Source organism: Epinephelus lanceolatus, chromosome 12 (genome assembly GCF_041903045.1).
Source record: "Epinephelus lanceolatus isolate andai-2023 chromosome 12, ASM4190304v1, whole genome shotgun sequence".
In the NCBI taxonomy this organism is placed as follows: domain Eukaryota; kingdom Metazoa; phylum Chordata; class Actinopteri; order Perciformes; family Serranidae; genus Epinephelus; species Epinephelus lanceolatus.
Window position 1 is genome coordinate 9,171,540 of NC_135745.1, and position 16,058 is coordinate 9,187,597.

The 16,058-nt window shown below is 40.3% G+C and overlaps 1 protein-coding gene across 5 annotated transcripts in view; it reads left to right on the forward strand.

Moving 5' to 3' along the window:
- Positions 1 to 16,058, forward strand: part of astn1 (astrotactin 1) — a 591,813-nt gene that overhangs the window by 572,996 nt on the left and 2,759 nt on the right. The gene's annotated exons all lie outside the window — the stretch shown is intronic.

A 16,058-nucleotide genomic window follows, 5' to 3' on the forward strand; every position in this document is an offset into this window, starting at 1 on the left:
GTCTTTATAAGAATGAATGGGTTTGGGGCTGAGTGCCACAGACAGGTTCAGGAAGTAAGAAGCTATTGAGAGACAGATTGAGGGCCAGAGTATACTCTATCAGAACTCAAGTTCTTGGTGTGTGCTCTCCAACCACATTGCAATCAAAAGTGTTACTAGCTGTTCCAAACAGCTACACTTGAAAGTCGAGTGAAAAACTGGATGTCATGGGGCTACTTTTTTGGATGGAAGACATTTATAGTGGTGCACTTGGTTGTTCCCATGAAAAGTGATAGAAGCTGTTGTGTTAAGAATTCAAACGCTGGATCCTATCTGAACCTCCACATAGATGGCCAGTCACAGAAACTTGGAAAGTTACAGAAATTGTCAGAAAGGTTCGATTTGACCATCTGACAAAACACTCTTACTGAGTATACTTGCTTTTTTTTGACCCTGGGCAAATCACACACACCCGCACATGATGCACTACAAGGCTTGATCACATATTTGTAACATGACTGTTCAACTGAGCTTCAGGAACTTTACCTGAATGGGCCAACTTTAGTTAAGTTTGACCTAGTCACAGAGGCGACCCAATGAAAGTGGTGCATTGCAAAGTAAAATTTAGCCCAAAGTTCATTTTAGAACATGAGCAATATGCTTGCTCATGCGTGTCATGCATGACAAACACCCGTACCTAATATTTTCTAAAGCACTTTTCATACTTGGTGGTCTATCCCTAAAATGTTAAGGAACATTTGCCGCATTGGGTTATGTGTGAATGGGAGAAGGGATCAATATTCAGGGAAACTTGTAGCACTAATTTCCCACCTCAAGACCAAGTAACATTGCAGGAACAATGGTGGTACAGCAGTGTTGTGAATGAAAGCAGTAGCATTGCAGGGACAAGCTCATAAAGGATTATGTCCATCTCACAAAAGACGCTTCCAGATGGGGTGAGCAAACCAATCACGACTCCACTGATGATATTTGAATCTGTGAGCTATTTCTCATCCAGATAGGTCATAAAAAGCATTACTGGACTCACAAATATATTGAATATTACATTCATTATATTGCCACTGGACAAAAACAGCTCCTGTTCCTGAAAATAAGAGACATCTTCCGTCACATACATGCATATCAGACCTTGCCCCATTTTCTTCTTCTTCTGCCATCATCATCTGCTGGACTGTCCCTTTCCCAATCTACTCTGGTATTGCTATGGCATGTCTGAAAAGGTGTAGGAGTGAAATGTTCCTCAACGTAGTGCTTGTGTGTAAATAGCTAAACTCACTAGCAATGCCTGAAAGGTTATCACAGTAATTTACTGTGAACTGTGTGTGAAAGAGGCTTATGTAAAGTCCCACACACCTTCTTGACTCTCTAGAAATGCAGCGATTTTATAACTTTCACTCCCAGATCGACACACCTCTGCTACTGTACCCTGACTGTGCCTTGCGTCTGATGTGTGCTACAAATGGTGTTAATATGACACCACACAATTGAGTCAGTACTGCTGTGATTTGTTCCAAAACGTCTTCTTTCCCAGCACAATTACAAACACTTTGTACAGTGGCTCACGTAGCCAAGTCTCCACGGGATCAGCCCATCCAAAGCTCGGCGGTGTCCTACTCTCATTTTGTTTCTCAAAGGTGGGCAGATGTTTGACTCCCAGCTTCCAAAGTGCTGTCTTTGATTGTAGGAGGTTGTTTGTGTGAATTAGAGTTATGGGGGAAATTCATCCAAACTGACTGTAAGCTGAGTGAGCTTAACCTCTGTGACATCACCGGGTCCATTTAGTAATGCACAACCAGGGAGGGCCCCAAATTTCCCCCCAAACTCCGGATAAGTACCCATAATGTAAAATTGTAGCTTAATGTTTTATAAACAGAGCCATGTGTCTGATGTAAAATATACCTATAAACGGCAGTCTGTGGTACATGCTTTCACTTTGGCAGGTGAAACTGATTAAGCAAGGCTCCCTTAATTCTCTCTGTTTCCCTCTCTGTCTGTGGGTTCCCCCCGCCCTAAATGAAAGGTTGTTTTTAATAGGGACCATGCTGGAAAGAGTTGATGTAATTGAGGGAGTTGCTTCTGAAGTGTTCCATTAAAATACACTTAGATTAACAGCCCCCCAATTTAGTTAAAGGGAGGGGTGATTAATGTTAATAAAGGCACCTCAGAGCTGGAAAAGCAGAAGAGAAGTGCATTCAAGGTGAGGCCTGGCAACAGGGGAAGGAAGTATAAACATGTTTTGTTTAGCCAAGTCATCAAATGAACATTAGACTTTCCTATGTATCTGGTTCGGTGCGAGGAAAGACTCTGAAGCCGAAGCGGGGCTGTATGCTGTCTATTGTTACCGAGCGAGCGAGCAGTCAGAGAGGTTAATGGCCTCACAGCTCCACTGCTGTGTGTCTAAGTTTGCTGACAACTTCCCCGCGGCGTCAAACACTTTGTTTCTCTGACGTTATTCGACCGCTGGGAAAAACAAATGCAGCAGATAAATGGCTGCCAGGACAAAAATACTACTGATATCATTTAATGGTCACTCAGAGTTCCTGACTTTTCAAGCACGCAGTATTGATGTTGGCCTGGTTCTGCAAAAAGCACCTAAGATCAGTTTGATCATTGTCATTCAGTTGAACAAAGACTGACTCTAACAGTGGAGTCTGATCTAGAGTTGCACTTGTATTCGTGTCTTAGCATGAATAAACATGGTCATATTAGGATAAAGATTGTATCCTTAAACATTTTTCTAAGCCAATGTTTTGTTGGTATAAAGTTTCACAGTGTAGTCAGGCTGGTAAACACTGGGGATGTGGCGAAACACTACTGTTTATTCCACCCACTAAATCATTAGGGTTCCAAGCATCAGTGCTGGAACCTTGTTGTTTCTGTTGCTGTTCTGTGATGTCTTCATCTTGGTCTCGTTAGTCTTCTTCCTACATTTTCTCCTCTTATTATTACCTACAACCACAATGTCTGGATGTTAGAATCTGAATCAAATTAAATTAAAAGCACCCAGTATTTCAGATAGATGTGGATCCTCACCCACAACGTGCCCACTCTAGCAAGTATTACCAATGCCAGGTTGTTAGAATGCTATTCAGGGCAGGCTATGTAGCAAATCAGAGCTGGATTCTCACGTGATCTTGTGATTCTGGAGTGATCTTGTGAATCTAGCTGCCTCTCAACGTAATGTGGTTTGGGCAGACATGGAGAAGGAGAGTAAAGTAATTCTCAATACAGAAACCTGTAACACTTCAAATTATCGTTCTCAGGAACCTTAAAACTTCCACTTTGAAAGAATTTTAGTTTTACTGATTTGAATCTTGAGTTTTTAGTTTGTGTTGTCTCATGTGATACGGTTGTTGTTTTTTGTTTGTGCGGAAGTTCCAAAGAAGAAGAAGAAAACTGTCAAATGTGATGACATAAAGTAAGATTATTTCAAACCATTTATTACCATGATATAACATTACATATACCGTGATAGAAGAAGTTTGCCATATCGCCCAGCCCTGGCACTGATTCTTATTTATTATAAACAAATTTACCCATAACCCCTTAACCCCTAAAACTTAACAGAATTAAAATGAATATGAAACCTTTTTGTTTGTTTGTTTCTTGTGTAGTTCAAAGGCTACAACTACTACAACTTGCACTTCGTTGCGCAAACCTGTATTGTAGAATTGGGAACTGCCCATTGGTTCGACAGCCCATTGGTTCGACATCCCATTGTTCCGACCATATTAAACCCATTGTTCCGAAGTCCGTTCCGAAATCTGAAATGATGCCCTGTGGTTAAGGTCTGGTTAGGTTTAGGCACAAAAACCACTTGGTTAGGGTCAGGAAAAGATCATGGTGTGGGTTAAAATGAAAAAGAAAGTGGCAAACACATAAGCCGTGAGCCTGCTCTGCCTCAAGCCGGTCGCGGCGCACCATACGCCCGCCGTGAGCCATTCAGCACCGCGGACAGTCGGACTAATGGGCTGTCGAACCAATGACATGGACCCTGTAGAATTACCATAAATTACTGGACCTTGAACCTTACTATCTTTAATTGTATTTTGTGTGGATTTATGTAAATTCTTTTAATTTTCTGTAATTCCTTCCACCATTTTGGATTGTTAGAAAATGTAATCTTGAAGAAGTACGTAAACCGCAAATTGATCATTTGTATATGAATTACTCACCATAAAGGTTGTAGTGGTATACTGGTTTAAAGGTATACTGTAATATTAAAATTGACAGTTATCATACTGTGTGCATTTGTTCATCTGCAATATTGAAAAATTTGCAACAAGACAGAGAATCTCAAATTTATTTTAGTTACTTTAAAAAAGGAGACTTTGTACAGAAACTCCCTTTAAAAAAATAGGGTTGCTATGGTCAATCTCAACCTTATTTTACTTTTAACCCAAACTTTCATTTTAAAAAATGGTTTCAAGTTTCAATTATAGTAATAAAACGTTTGTTCAACCAAAAATAAGCCATCTGTTTTTATTCCTTTAAGGGTAATTTTGACTTTTGACTAATAATGATAATTCTATAATACTGTGATACCGCAATATTTTCTGAGACAGTTATCGTACTGTGAAAATCTTATGCCGCTAAAACCCTTCTCACTGTGTTGCATTTAATTTGTGAAGAAAACTTTTTTTCTTGCATGCCTCAGCATTGAACGGAGAATCCAAAAAAGGCAAACATTTTTCATGAATTGTCTCATGGAGCAGCAAAACTATATAAAAACAGTTTACAACCTGTCACATAACTTGTGCAGTATAATCAGTCTCATTTATCCAGACATATGCTTAGTACTTCCCAAACTCATGCATTTTTACAAAGACATTAAGATTTAAATCATTAGTATGAATAGTCTCATGCACAGCTGAGCAGGGTGCCTGAACATGTATGCCTTTGAACCCTGCTCAAGTGGAGCTCGTACCCACACGCATGCTCAGGCACACTCAGGGAGCTCTCCTCATAGGCCAAAGGGTTTTAAATCATAAAGTTTTAGCAAAAAAATGCTCCTTTGCTGTCTTGTATGCGTCCCCCATTAACTTTTATTTATGAAGAATGTTCGCCTTTTTTGGATTCTCCATTCTCTGTGGAAACATGCAGGAAAAACAAAGTTTTCTTAACAAATTCAACGTAACATGGTGATAAATTAATATCCAAATGACAATTTTGCAAGTGACGTATTCTTTTAAGACAGTTGATTACCTGATTCAGACCAAAAATTAGAAAAGTTACATACTGAACATATAAATGATGACATCAAAGACATGTGACATTACCAGCCTAATTGCAGTTGGCCAATCAGCTGGCACGTGGTATTTATAAACAAAATGGGGACTCAGTCAATGCTCCTAGAGGTCTAAAACTCCACAGGGAACCTTTAAATGACAAACACCACAGCAAAATCTGCCTGGAGACCAGACGGTTGTTCTCCATAACATCCCCTCTTTCACTCCCCTTTGTTTGTGGTTTGCTCTTAAATCACCATTTCTTTGGCCACTTGAGAAGGAATATACCTCTCTCACCCAAACAACACAGATCTGTGGTACTGCCGGCAGTAAACAACAGAGCAGACAGGCTCCCCTCTAACATACACACACATACATCCTCCACATGCTGTCGATGTACAGGCCACAGACACACACACAGTTTCATCTTCTCAAATCAGCTCAATGTTTTCTGAAGAGAATTCCTCAGTTTCCTTGTCACAAACCATGAGGACTGAATAAGATTTTCATTAGCTCGTCAAAACACAGATAACAAGAACTCTGTTCGGGCTCTGACTCAACGTAAACTCATATCAGCCAAATAAGCAATATCTGGAAACAAATGAATGGACAAATGTGGCTTTATCTTTCTCGTGGCAGCAGTTATCCAGATCTGCTGTTTGTAGAAACATATCAAATCTCACTGACGAGACCCCTTGGCATCCTCCGGAGGACATTTTTGTTGCCTTTTTCATGCAACATCGCGTGACGTTTTAACTCGAACCATAAACTAACCGAAAGACTGTCTCTCCAAGCCTTGACACTTCTTCTCCCGAGGGCCAGACCTTGTCATCGCCAGGGGAGTACCCATCATTTCAGGCACGCCGCTTGGCTGCTAGATGTTTTGGCTGGGCTGAGAGAAAATCCTCCATCCCTGCCGTTTCAGTCCTGACAGTGTCCTTGGTTGGACTCGGTGCCCCTTGATGAACTGAAATATATTTGATCTTTTCCTATTTTCTTTCTGTTTTTACATGACAGTCTCTCTAATCAGACGAGTGCTTGCGATAATAAGTATTGTTATGGTTGGAATTTCTCTCAGGAAATCATAATCATAATCACAGCAGACTGTTTGCTTTGCTCTCTGACTTTTTATAGTTGAGAGAAGGACAAAAATACACACAGCCAAAGCAAAAGTGCCTTTCAGCTGTTCGTCCAGCAGTGATTTATTAGTTGATACTGAGTGGTGAACAGAAACATAAAAATATTTGCATACTCTGATATAAATTCCCAGTAAAAATATCCCATTATCAATATCAGCATACAATGTTATCATGAGTTTACTTAACAACTAAAAGTACCTCACTAGGAAAAATCGGAGGTGCTGCTCTGTCTGATTCTAGTCAAATATAATATACAGAGACTTGAGGGTTTTTAGCAATTAGTAGTGACACCTTAGCCATGCAGTTTATAAACCTAGAATACAACCATGAGCTGCAAGGATTAATGAGGTGGTTTTAATTAATATTTTCTTAGAAAGTTTTCAAGAAATAAAGTGGAAATTCTCAGATTCCAGCTTTTTAAAAACTGAGCACACCACAAAATGAATTTTTGTCCAGAAAATTGCAAGGAAATTTAAGAAAGACAGATTTTGTGGATTTGTATGGGAGAAAAATGATTTGGATAAACCACAATTTCTACAGATTTCTGCCTTAAGAAATATAGGTTTGACCAATGAAATCCTTTGTTTCAATTGAGGTCATAACTCCAGGTCATATCTAGCTGGGGAACATTTTATCAGTTTGGTCTCTGACACCCAATATTGTACGAAATCACCACAACTACCAAAGACGTCAGCTCGGAATGGATTTCGTTATACGATCATCTGCTCACACACTACTGCAAGTTCTACATTATGTAGCCTACAATGCCACAGAAAACTACCATGTCTAGTTGTAATTACAAGCTTTTATTGGTAATTTTTAATGGGAGAAAGTGCCGCTATTATCTGTTACCGTCATTCCCTGGCTGCAGGTACACTGCTACATGAAGCACCATGCTAACATCAGGGAAACATGTACAGGTTGCCACTGCTGTTAATTTCTCCCAGATTGTGGATCATGTTACTGCTGGTAGATTTTGATTTTAAAGCTTTTCTTGGTGAGTTTTTTGTAACAGAAAGTGCCACTATTATCTATTCATTACAGTAATTCCCCTGGCTGCAAGTACACTGCTACATTAAGCTACATGCTAACATCACAGAAATATCAAAACTTTGTCGCCAGTATTTTTTTTAAAGTTCTCCCTGGTTTTGATGACATTCCTCCTGGAAAATGTGGAATTTTGAAGATTTTGGTTTAAAAGCTCTTATTGGTGATTTTTCATGGTAGAAAATGGCGATACACACTGTTACAGTGATTCCATCGCCTTCAGTTATGGTGCAGAGAAAAGGAAACCCTGGCCATTCAGAGCAACCTAGGTCTTTTAGGAGGGGGGCTTAAAGAGACAGAGCATCTCGTTCAGTGACGGTGAATGCAGATGTTTCAGCACAGGCAGTATGAGAAGAATCAGTTTGTTTGTTTTTTTAACATTACAGCACATAAACATGTTCTAGCAGAACCTCAGAATACTATGAATCTGACTATGAGCACAGTACATCCCCTTTAAACATCATTCTTAGGAGACAGGGTTAATTTTAGCGATTTTTTTCCTTTATTGAACAGCCATCAGAAGGGAGATGACAGGAAAGCAAAATTACAGTCAGTCTGCTTGGGTTGAGCAGGGTCCAGTTCTATTGTTGCAGATCTTGGATCTGTGTTTTAGTATGTCTGTTAGGTTGGACCCAAATAGACTGGCTATGTTCTCTGACCACATGGGACATCATAATCATTACAAGAGACAAATGTCTTGCAGTTGTCTGTTTGGGTAGATTTTAGTTTAGGTCTGAGTATTCTCAGTCTTTTTTCTAATCGGGTCTGTATTTTTGAAAATGATTTGTGCATATCAGGTTTGGTGGTTTTTCTGTTTTGACTGACACTTTTAAGTGTTTTTGTGTGTGTTAGTGTGTGCATGTGCGAATGCAAATTTGCCAATGCAAGTGTGAGCAGGTCTGTATGTATACAGTATATGTGTATTGCACATTACTATGTACATGCCTCTACATGCCTGCTTGCATGTGCACAGTCAAAACTACACAAGAGTTTGGGGCGAGATATTCTCCTTAAGGGGCACTCATGCTTTATCTTGGAGACCATTTTCCACTCCTATACATGCACAGGGATTTATGGTGACAACCGTTGCTATTTGGAACCTGTGAAACGTTCCTCTGCTCTCCTAAAAAAATGAAAGCATAACAAACCACATTTTTTTTCTTTATTTAAAGCAAATAAATAGCCCGACTTCCTCAAACCACTGAAATCTGTGGCAAAATATTGGGAACATAAAGAGGTTTCAGAAAAATGATATGAATGACAGTATGGCAGCACAGCACCAGTACCAACACAAGCGTTCCTGTCTGTAGACAGGCTGACCGAGAAGACTGACATCATTAGAATTGTTATTTCTTTCTCTGCAGTTTCCAGAGCAGAAGCATTAACTGAGCCTGTAGAAGTTGCTGTAATGGCTTTGTCCTTGTGCATATGCAAAGGGGATGCTGTCCTGCTGAGCATCCCCTTGTGTACATATAACATTCAAAATACTCTCTGATTCCAAAAACAACTCAATAACGTATGCAAAGTACTTGTAATAGCCAGGTAACTGCAAAGAGGATGTCGCTTCTCATGTATCTCTACATGTAAAATAGTTTGCAAATTAGAGAGGAATGCCAAAAACAACACAGAAATATGTTGGACTAAACGTTTTTTGCCTTTTTGAAAGGAATTGTGGCCTATTGTGGCATACAGAATACAGTCATTTTCCAGAAATAACACTAACACATACCAGGAAATATGGTGATGTGCTATATGTTTACAGAACAGCATTTGATTTGGAGTCAGTAGATGAAATACTGTAGAAGCCACAGACCACACAGTGTCTGTATTGTTACAGTGTGTCGGTCAGTGCCAACTTTAAGTTCAAAACACCAAAGAATTGCGGCTTATCGACAAAATCTCAAATATAAAAAGAGACTTTATTTGATTGGGTGTTCGACAAGAGGATATTCCTTCGCCACAGAGACTGGGACACACAAGATATAAATAAAAAAACATCTTTTCTTACTTACTTTTGATGGTTGGTTTTATGTAGGATCAAGATCCGGATCTGGAGAAACTGCAAATCAATCCACAACGGACCATGTGTAACTTATTACATTATGTAGTGATATACTCTCTTGTGTTTAAGCATTGAAAGTATAATTGAACATGCCAACATAGTTATTAGTGCTTGTGTGTCTAGTTTCAGAACTCCTACCTTAAATCAGACTAATATTTTTACCTTTAAACCTAATCTAACTTCTGAAAGAAGAAAAAAACATCCTTCCTCTTACAAATGGAAAGTTCGTGAGCAATAGAACGCACCATTAATCAGTGTGATGCACTTCGTAGTTTTGCTGCTACAGCCATACTTGGTCTGGTATGATCAGTAGCTAGTGGTGGCTAATGTTTGCAAACTTTCAATCTGTATAGTTCTGTAATGAACATTACCGAGTCGGTGTTCCAGCATGCTCCTTGCAGTAACCAACACGCACTCTCCTCACTGCCAGTTTATGTGTACATGCTGTTTGTTATCATTGATCTCCATCACTGGGAGTGGGCTCTGTGGGGGGTCCATGTCATTGGTCCGACAGCCCATTGGTTCGACATCCCAATAGTCCGACTGTCCGTGGTGCTGAACGGCTCGCGGCGGGCGTATGGTGCGCCGCGACCGACTCTGGGTCAGCTGGGAAAGGCTTGAGGCGGAGCAGGCTCACGGCTTATGTGTTTGCCACTTTCTCTTTCAATTTCAACCCACACCATGATCTTTTCCCAACCCTAACCAAGTGGTTTTTGTGCCTAAACCTAACCAGACCTTAAACACAGGGCATCATGATGATTTCGGAACGGACTTCGGAACAATGAGTTTAATATGGTCGGAACAATGGGATGTCGGACCAATGGGTAGTTCCCCTCTGTGGGTAGAGTAGAGAAAGACGTAGAAAGCAGATAGTGGCTATCTGTCACCACTGAATAGCATGTGTGCTTTTTATGCCTCCACAGGGTGAGAGCTGGGACCAGAGGCATTATGTTTTCAGGTTTTCTGTCCGTCTGATTCTCGTGAACACGATATCTCAAGAACACCTTGAGGGAGTTTCTTCAAATTTGGCACAAACTTCATGGACTTACTGATGAACTGATTAGATTTCGGTGGTCAAAGGGGCTTCACTTATTGATCACTATTACACAGACTCTGGTTCCAAATGAGATCGCTTACTGCTTACTGGGTGGAGTAGGCGTCCCATGTATGAAGGAAATGTTCTAGCTGTAGCGGCCGCGGGCTCGACTCCCGTCTTGGACTGTCCTACCCAGTAAGATCAAAAAGACAGAAAAATAATTATGTATGTGTATATATATTATTAGTGCACCTGGGAAAACCTGTTCTCTGTCCATGTCTCTCAGGTTCCATACCGTGACCAAAAAACTGACCATACAGTAAGTGCAGACTACCCATGTGTGAGTGTGTCCACATACACAGAGATCCATTCTATTTGAACTATTTTTATTTGGAGTTTCCATAACAAAAGACCACAAAAAATACAATACAGACAATAATGACATGACTTATCATTATTGTTACAGTATTAAATATTAACACACACACACACACACACATACAGTAAAAGGAGAAAATTAATTAAAATAAATACATAATTAAAAATAATAATAATAATAAAAATAAAATAAAAATGAATAAAGATAATAAAATATATATATACATATATATACATATATAATAGTTATGTGCATGAAAAATATAGAATAACTTAAAAGGTCTCAGGTAGGGGTGGGGGTTCAGGAGCTATTCTAAATTGCTAGAGGGGAATTCTTTCTCAAAGTCATCCAGGAATGGTTGCCACATCTTAAAGAATTTCTGAGTGGAGCCACGTGTGGTAAACTTAAACTTCTCCAGCTTAAGGTGGGACATAACCCTCTTAACCCAATGTGTGTGAGATGGAGGTGTAGTCGCCTTCCACCTGAGAAGGATGAGGCGTCGAGCTAGGAGCGAAGAGAAGGCTATAGCCTCTGACTGAGAATTTGGAAATGTTACTCTTTCTGGGGCAGTTCCAAAAATGCCAGTAATGGGGTCCGGGTTAATTACTTTTCCACACATATGAGAGAATGTTTTAAAAATGGAGGTCCAGAATAATGCCAGTGCTGGGCATGACCAAAACATGTGGAAAAGCATGACAGGTGCCTGATGGCATCTCACACATGTTGGGTCTACATTTGGATACAGTTTGGCGAGTCTATTTCTAAGTGTAGGCGGTGAAAGATTTTAAACTGTATTAGGCCATGGCGAATACAAACGGAGGACGAGTGAATCATCGTAATTGCAGAGTGCCAGGACTCATCAGATATCTCACCTCCAAATTCCTCCTCCCAGGAACCCTTTAGGCGGTCGAGAGGGGGTTTCCCCATGTCCCCTTGAATAATGTCAAACAGTCTAGAAATCTGTCCTCTTAGACATGGGTTAATAACAAGGCATTTTCCAATACCATCCAAAGGTGGGGGGGGGTGGAAAAGAGGAGAAGTTCCGGTGAGTGAAATCTCGGATCTGGAGATACCTGAAGCGATGCAGCCAAGGGATACACAGAGATCCATTCTAGCATAAAGTGTGCGCATTTGCACCAATATCTGCATTAATGTCCATTTTTGAGTATATCGGGGCCTTTGGGTACGAAAAAAATCGCACTTAAAGGTCCATTTAATAGCTCTTCTGGAGCTTTCTATCATATCACATGATCCTCATCAGCAGATGTGGTTTACCCATCTGTCATGAAAATGCAGATGTTCAAATTTCCCTTTTTAAAGCACTTTAAGGGCAGAGTTTAAACGTAATTCAAGACCTTGGATGCAACAGTTGAGAAAATAACTTCCCCACATGATAAAACGTGATACATTTACTGGCTTTCCTGGAGTTTTTAGTCATATCACATTGTCTTCCCTGAAATGCAGCGTTTTCTTTTCTTTCTTTCTTTTTTTTTTCTTTTTTTGTAATATGGGTGAACTCATCCTTTAAAAGCAGGGTTAGAAATTAGCAGGTAAAATACACAAGTGGCTGCTAGATTTGCTTCGCTTACAGGCCAAAAAAAACAATGATAATCTATTGAGTGGCTGGTAGATTTTGGAATCAGTCAGCCACTGGGGCAGGTGGACAAAAAAGTTAATGTCTATCCCTGATCATGAGCTCATCAGCTCTATTACTTTCGCTGCCATCATCTCACTTTTCAGTGTCATCTTTTTTTCACTCATTTTTATTTCTCCATGATCATTTACATTACAATCTTCGTCACCATCATCATCATCCTCACATCAGCACCAGATCTACCTCATGACTACCAGGTGAGAGAGTGTCCATGATGATTAGTGGAAGTCTGTATATTTGGGAATTCACCATCATTTGTTTTCACCTGCACACTCATTCCAAGCTGATTTGAATTGATGCATTCAGGAAGGAAACCAAACAATCTGCTCAAAGTGCTGTGCATGTGAAAGGGAAAACTAGAGAATTAGAGCTACAAATAGGTAAAAACACTTAAAAATAGACAGATGCTCTTTGTTGGTTCGATCAGTAGGGTCATTAATTTCCTCTTACTGGTGCATATTGTATGTGTAGCCTGGGTGCTCTGATTTGTCATCAGTTCATCAGTATAATGTGCTGTGGCTCTGGTGACTCTGGTGCATCCAGCAGACTTGTGGCTTGGCAGAGCGGGGACAGTGTGCTGTAGAAGTGCTGGTTTGGCTGAAGAATGAGGAGAAAGTGTGTGTGGAATGAATGAAATCTTCTCCTGCTGCCATTTTCTGACTTTAGACAAACACTTGACAGGATTTCACGACAAGGGCCAAACAGGCTGCATCAGGATTAATGGTTATTTATTGCGTTCAGTGTCCCTATGAGATGTATTTATGTGAACCCTGTGCATCATATTACTAATGGAGATGATTTTTCAGCTGGCCTGGTTTGGCCAAAGCACAACGTCAAGCATTTCATAGTCTCTCCTCTGCCTCTTCACAGTATTACAGCCATCACTTAGCCTGTTATCCTCCACAGGACCAGCTCTTGACTTGCCACGGCCATTCACTTCTTCATTCATTCATTTTTCCACTGTTTTACTTCCATCATTCCTACACAGACCTTCAGCAGCCACTGTGTGCTTTGGGTCAAAGTTGGAATGTGTCAGTAACAGTGCACCTTACCCTGTGAGCTCCTTCAGATGAGAAGCAGTGGTAGATGGGTAGGTTTTAGGTTCTGTCGTACAGTGATGTCATTCTAAAACAACAGCAGGGCTACAGTGAGATTTATGAACTGTAGACAGTCTAATGTGTCTGAAGGCTGATTTGCATCAACACTGAGATTCCACCTTCTCTCAGATGCTTGGCATCAAGTGTTTCCCACAGTTCATTGTATTTCTAAACCTTTACAACCAATGTAGAGGATTGTGCTGTTTTTATGTTGTGGCTTTCTGTCAGAATCAAAATATGGCAGTACACACACGTGCCACAATATAAGCACAAGTAGATGTGGAAATGAGACAGTTTCCTGCCAGCTCCCCTTTTGTATTTGGATGACTTTCTATGTGACAAAATAGGAGGGGAGGTGCAGTGGCAGTCTGGTGGTGCAGTGCAATTTGGTGTCAAGAAAGACTACAGTTCACAACATTTACGGGCTGGTACAGTCAGAAAGGCAAGCATCTTATGGCTATCACCTCTTTTTAAAGGTTCAGTGTGTAGGATTTAGGGGGACATATTGTCAGAAACCGAATATGATATATTAATGTTTGTTGTGTACCTGTAATTGTGTTTTTGTTACCTTAGAATGAGCTGTTTATATCCTCATACGTAGCGGTTCCTCTTCCACGATGGCTGCCATGTTTCACCCCCATGTTTCCACAGCAGCCCAGAACAGACAAACTAAACCCTGGCTTTAGATATGGCCATTTGTGGTTTTGTGTCTGTTTGTTTTAGAAAGGAAGAAACTTCTGCGGGTAATTTGGCTCCTGGTAAAATTGTCCTGAATGTCTGGATCTTAAGTTATCAGATAGAAAAGGTGAGCACACATTAGCAGGTTCTAGGCTAGTAGCCCATCTCTGACATGCCAAACAGTGCCGGAGAAACATTGACTTGTAATGTGAAGCTGCTTTATTCAGTGCTTTTACTGGTTTAAGTCACCGGGTCTGTTTGTTGCAGAGAAGAGGAGACCTCTGCAGATAATTCGGCTCTCTGTAAAAACCTCCTAAACATCTGGATCAGAAAAAAGGTTACCTCACATTAGCAGGTGCTGGGCCTGTCTGCGATTAGCCAAACAGCATAGGAGAAACACTGAAACTGGCTTTTCTTTTTAGTGTTTTTACATGTTTTAATCACTTGCTCCATTTGTTTAGGAGAGGAAGAGACCTCTGCAGGTAATTCAGTAAAAACCTCCTGAACCATAAGCACTGAAGGAATTCTAACCAAGAAAAGTTTCAGCTAGTTGCAAGCTGCAATCATCACTGCTAGATGCCACCAAAGCCCCCTAAGTCTTACACACTGCTCCTTTAACTGGACATGATGTGAACGAATAAATATCTGGGGTCGTATTCACGTACATTCAGAGAATACTCTCAGAGAGCTCCTAACTTAGCCTAAAAACTTTAAGTAAGGAGTCTTTGCTCAGGAGTGATTCAGGAAACTTCTCAGAGCAACTGTGAGCAAAGAAGGGACATAAACTTATCTTAGTGAGAAGGTGTGGTTGACCCTGTTGCTTTGTGTAATGCTTGCTTTTAACAGATGTGATTGGTTGTCAGAGACACGCACTTTTGTGAGCCTGCAAGGTGCTGTGAAAGTGTTGTCACTGTTAGTGAGACGGACCCAAGTCATCACTGCTGCACTGTTGCATTTTTCCAGTTTTCCAAATATCGTAGTGTTGTGAATTTCATTTCTGGCGTTATATTGTGTTAGGTGGGAAAGGCGTGCATACCCCTAATTAGATCGACCTCAAGTATTATCCCTGCACAATGTAATCTATGGCATTTCATTTACTCACTGTCATGCAGTGTTTGGAGAATATTTCTCTGACCTCTTTGTGTTCCCACCATTTTCTCCTCTGATTGAGAAACTTTTAAGCCTCTTAAAAGTCCTCCTCTCTACTTCTAAAAGTTTTTCCCCTTAGGAGCTCTTTTAAGGTCTACAAGTCTCTGTGAATAACTTTTATCTTTACAAGACCCAGTCTTAACTTTCAGGGGAAAAGAAAACATCACAATTCTAAGAATTTCATCACTAGGAGAAACTCTTTGTACCAGGAAGCTTTGTGAATACGTCCCCAGATTGTTTCAGTTTTTCCCAATGAAGAAGAGACTCATTTACGAAGTTGAGGAAATGATTAAAACTTAAGAAAATGACCCAAGTTATAAATAAATAACTGAGAGACTTACACATTTGCAGATGGAGTAAACATCATGACACTTAAAAAAAAAAAAAAAGACATTGCTCATAGTATAACTGGAATCAGAATTCGCTCACTCGCTGTATGATAGGATGAGGTGTAAGATCATCTTCACCCGCAGACTTACATTAGGATGAAGATCATCTTCGCCCGCAGACTTACATTAGGATGAAGATAATCTTCGCCCATAGACTTACATTAGGATGAAGATCATCTTAGCCCACAGACTTACATTAG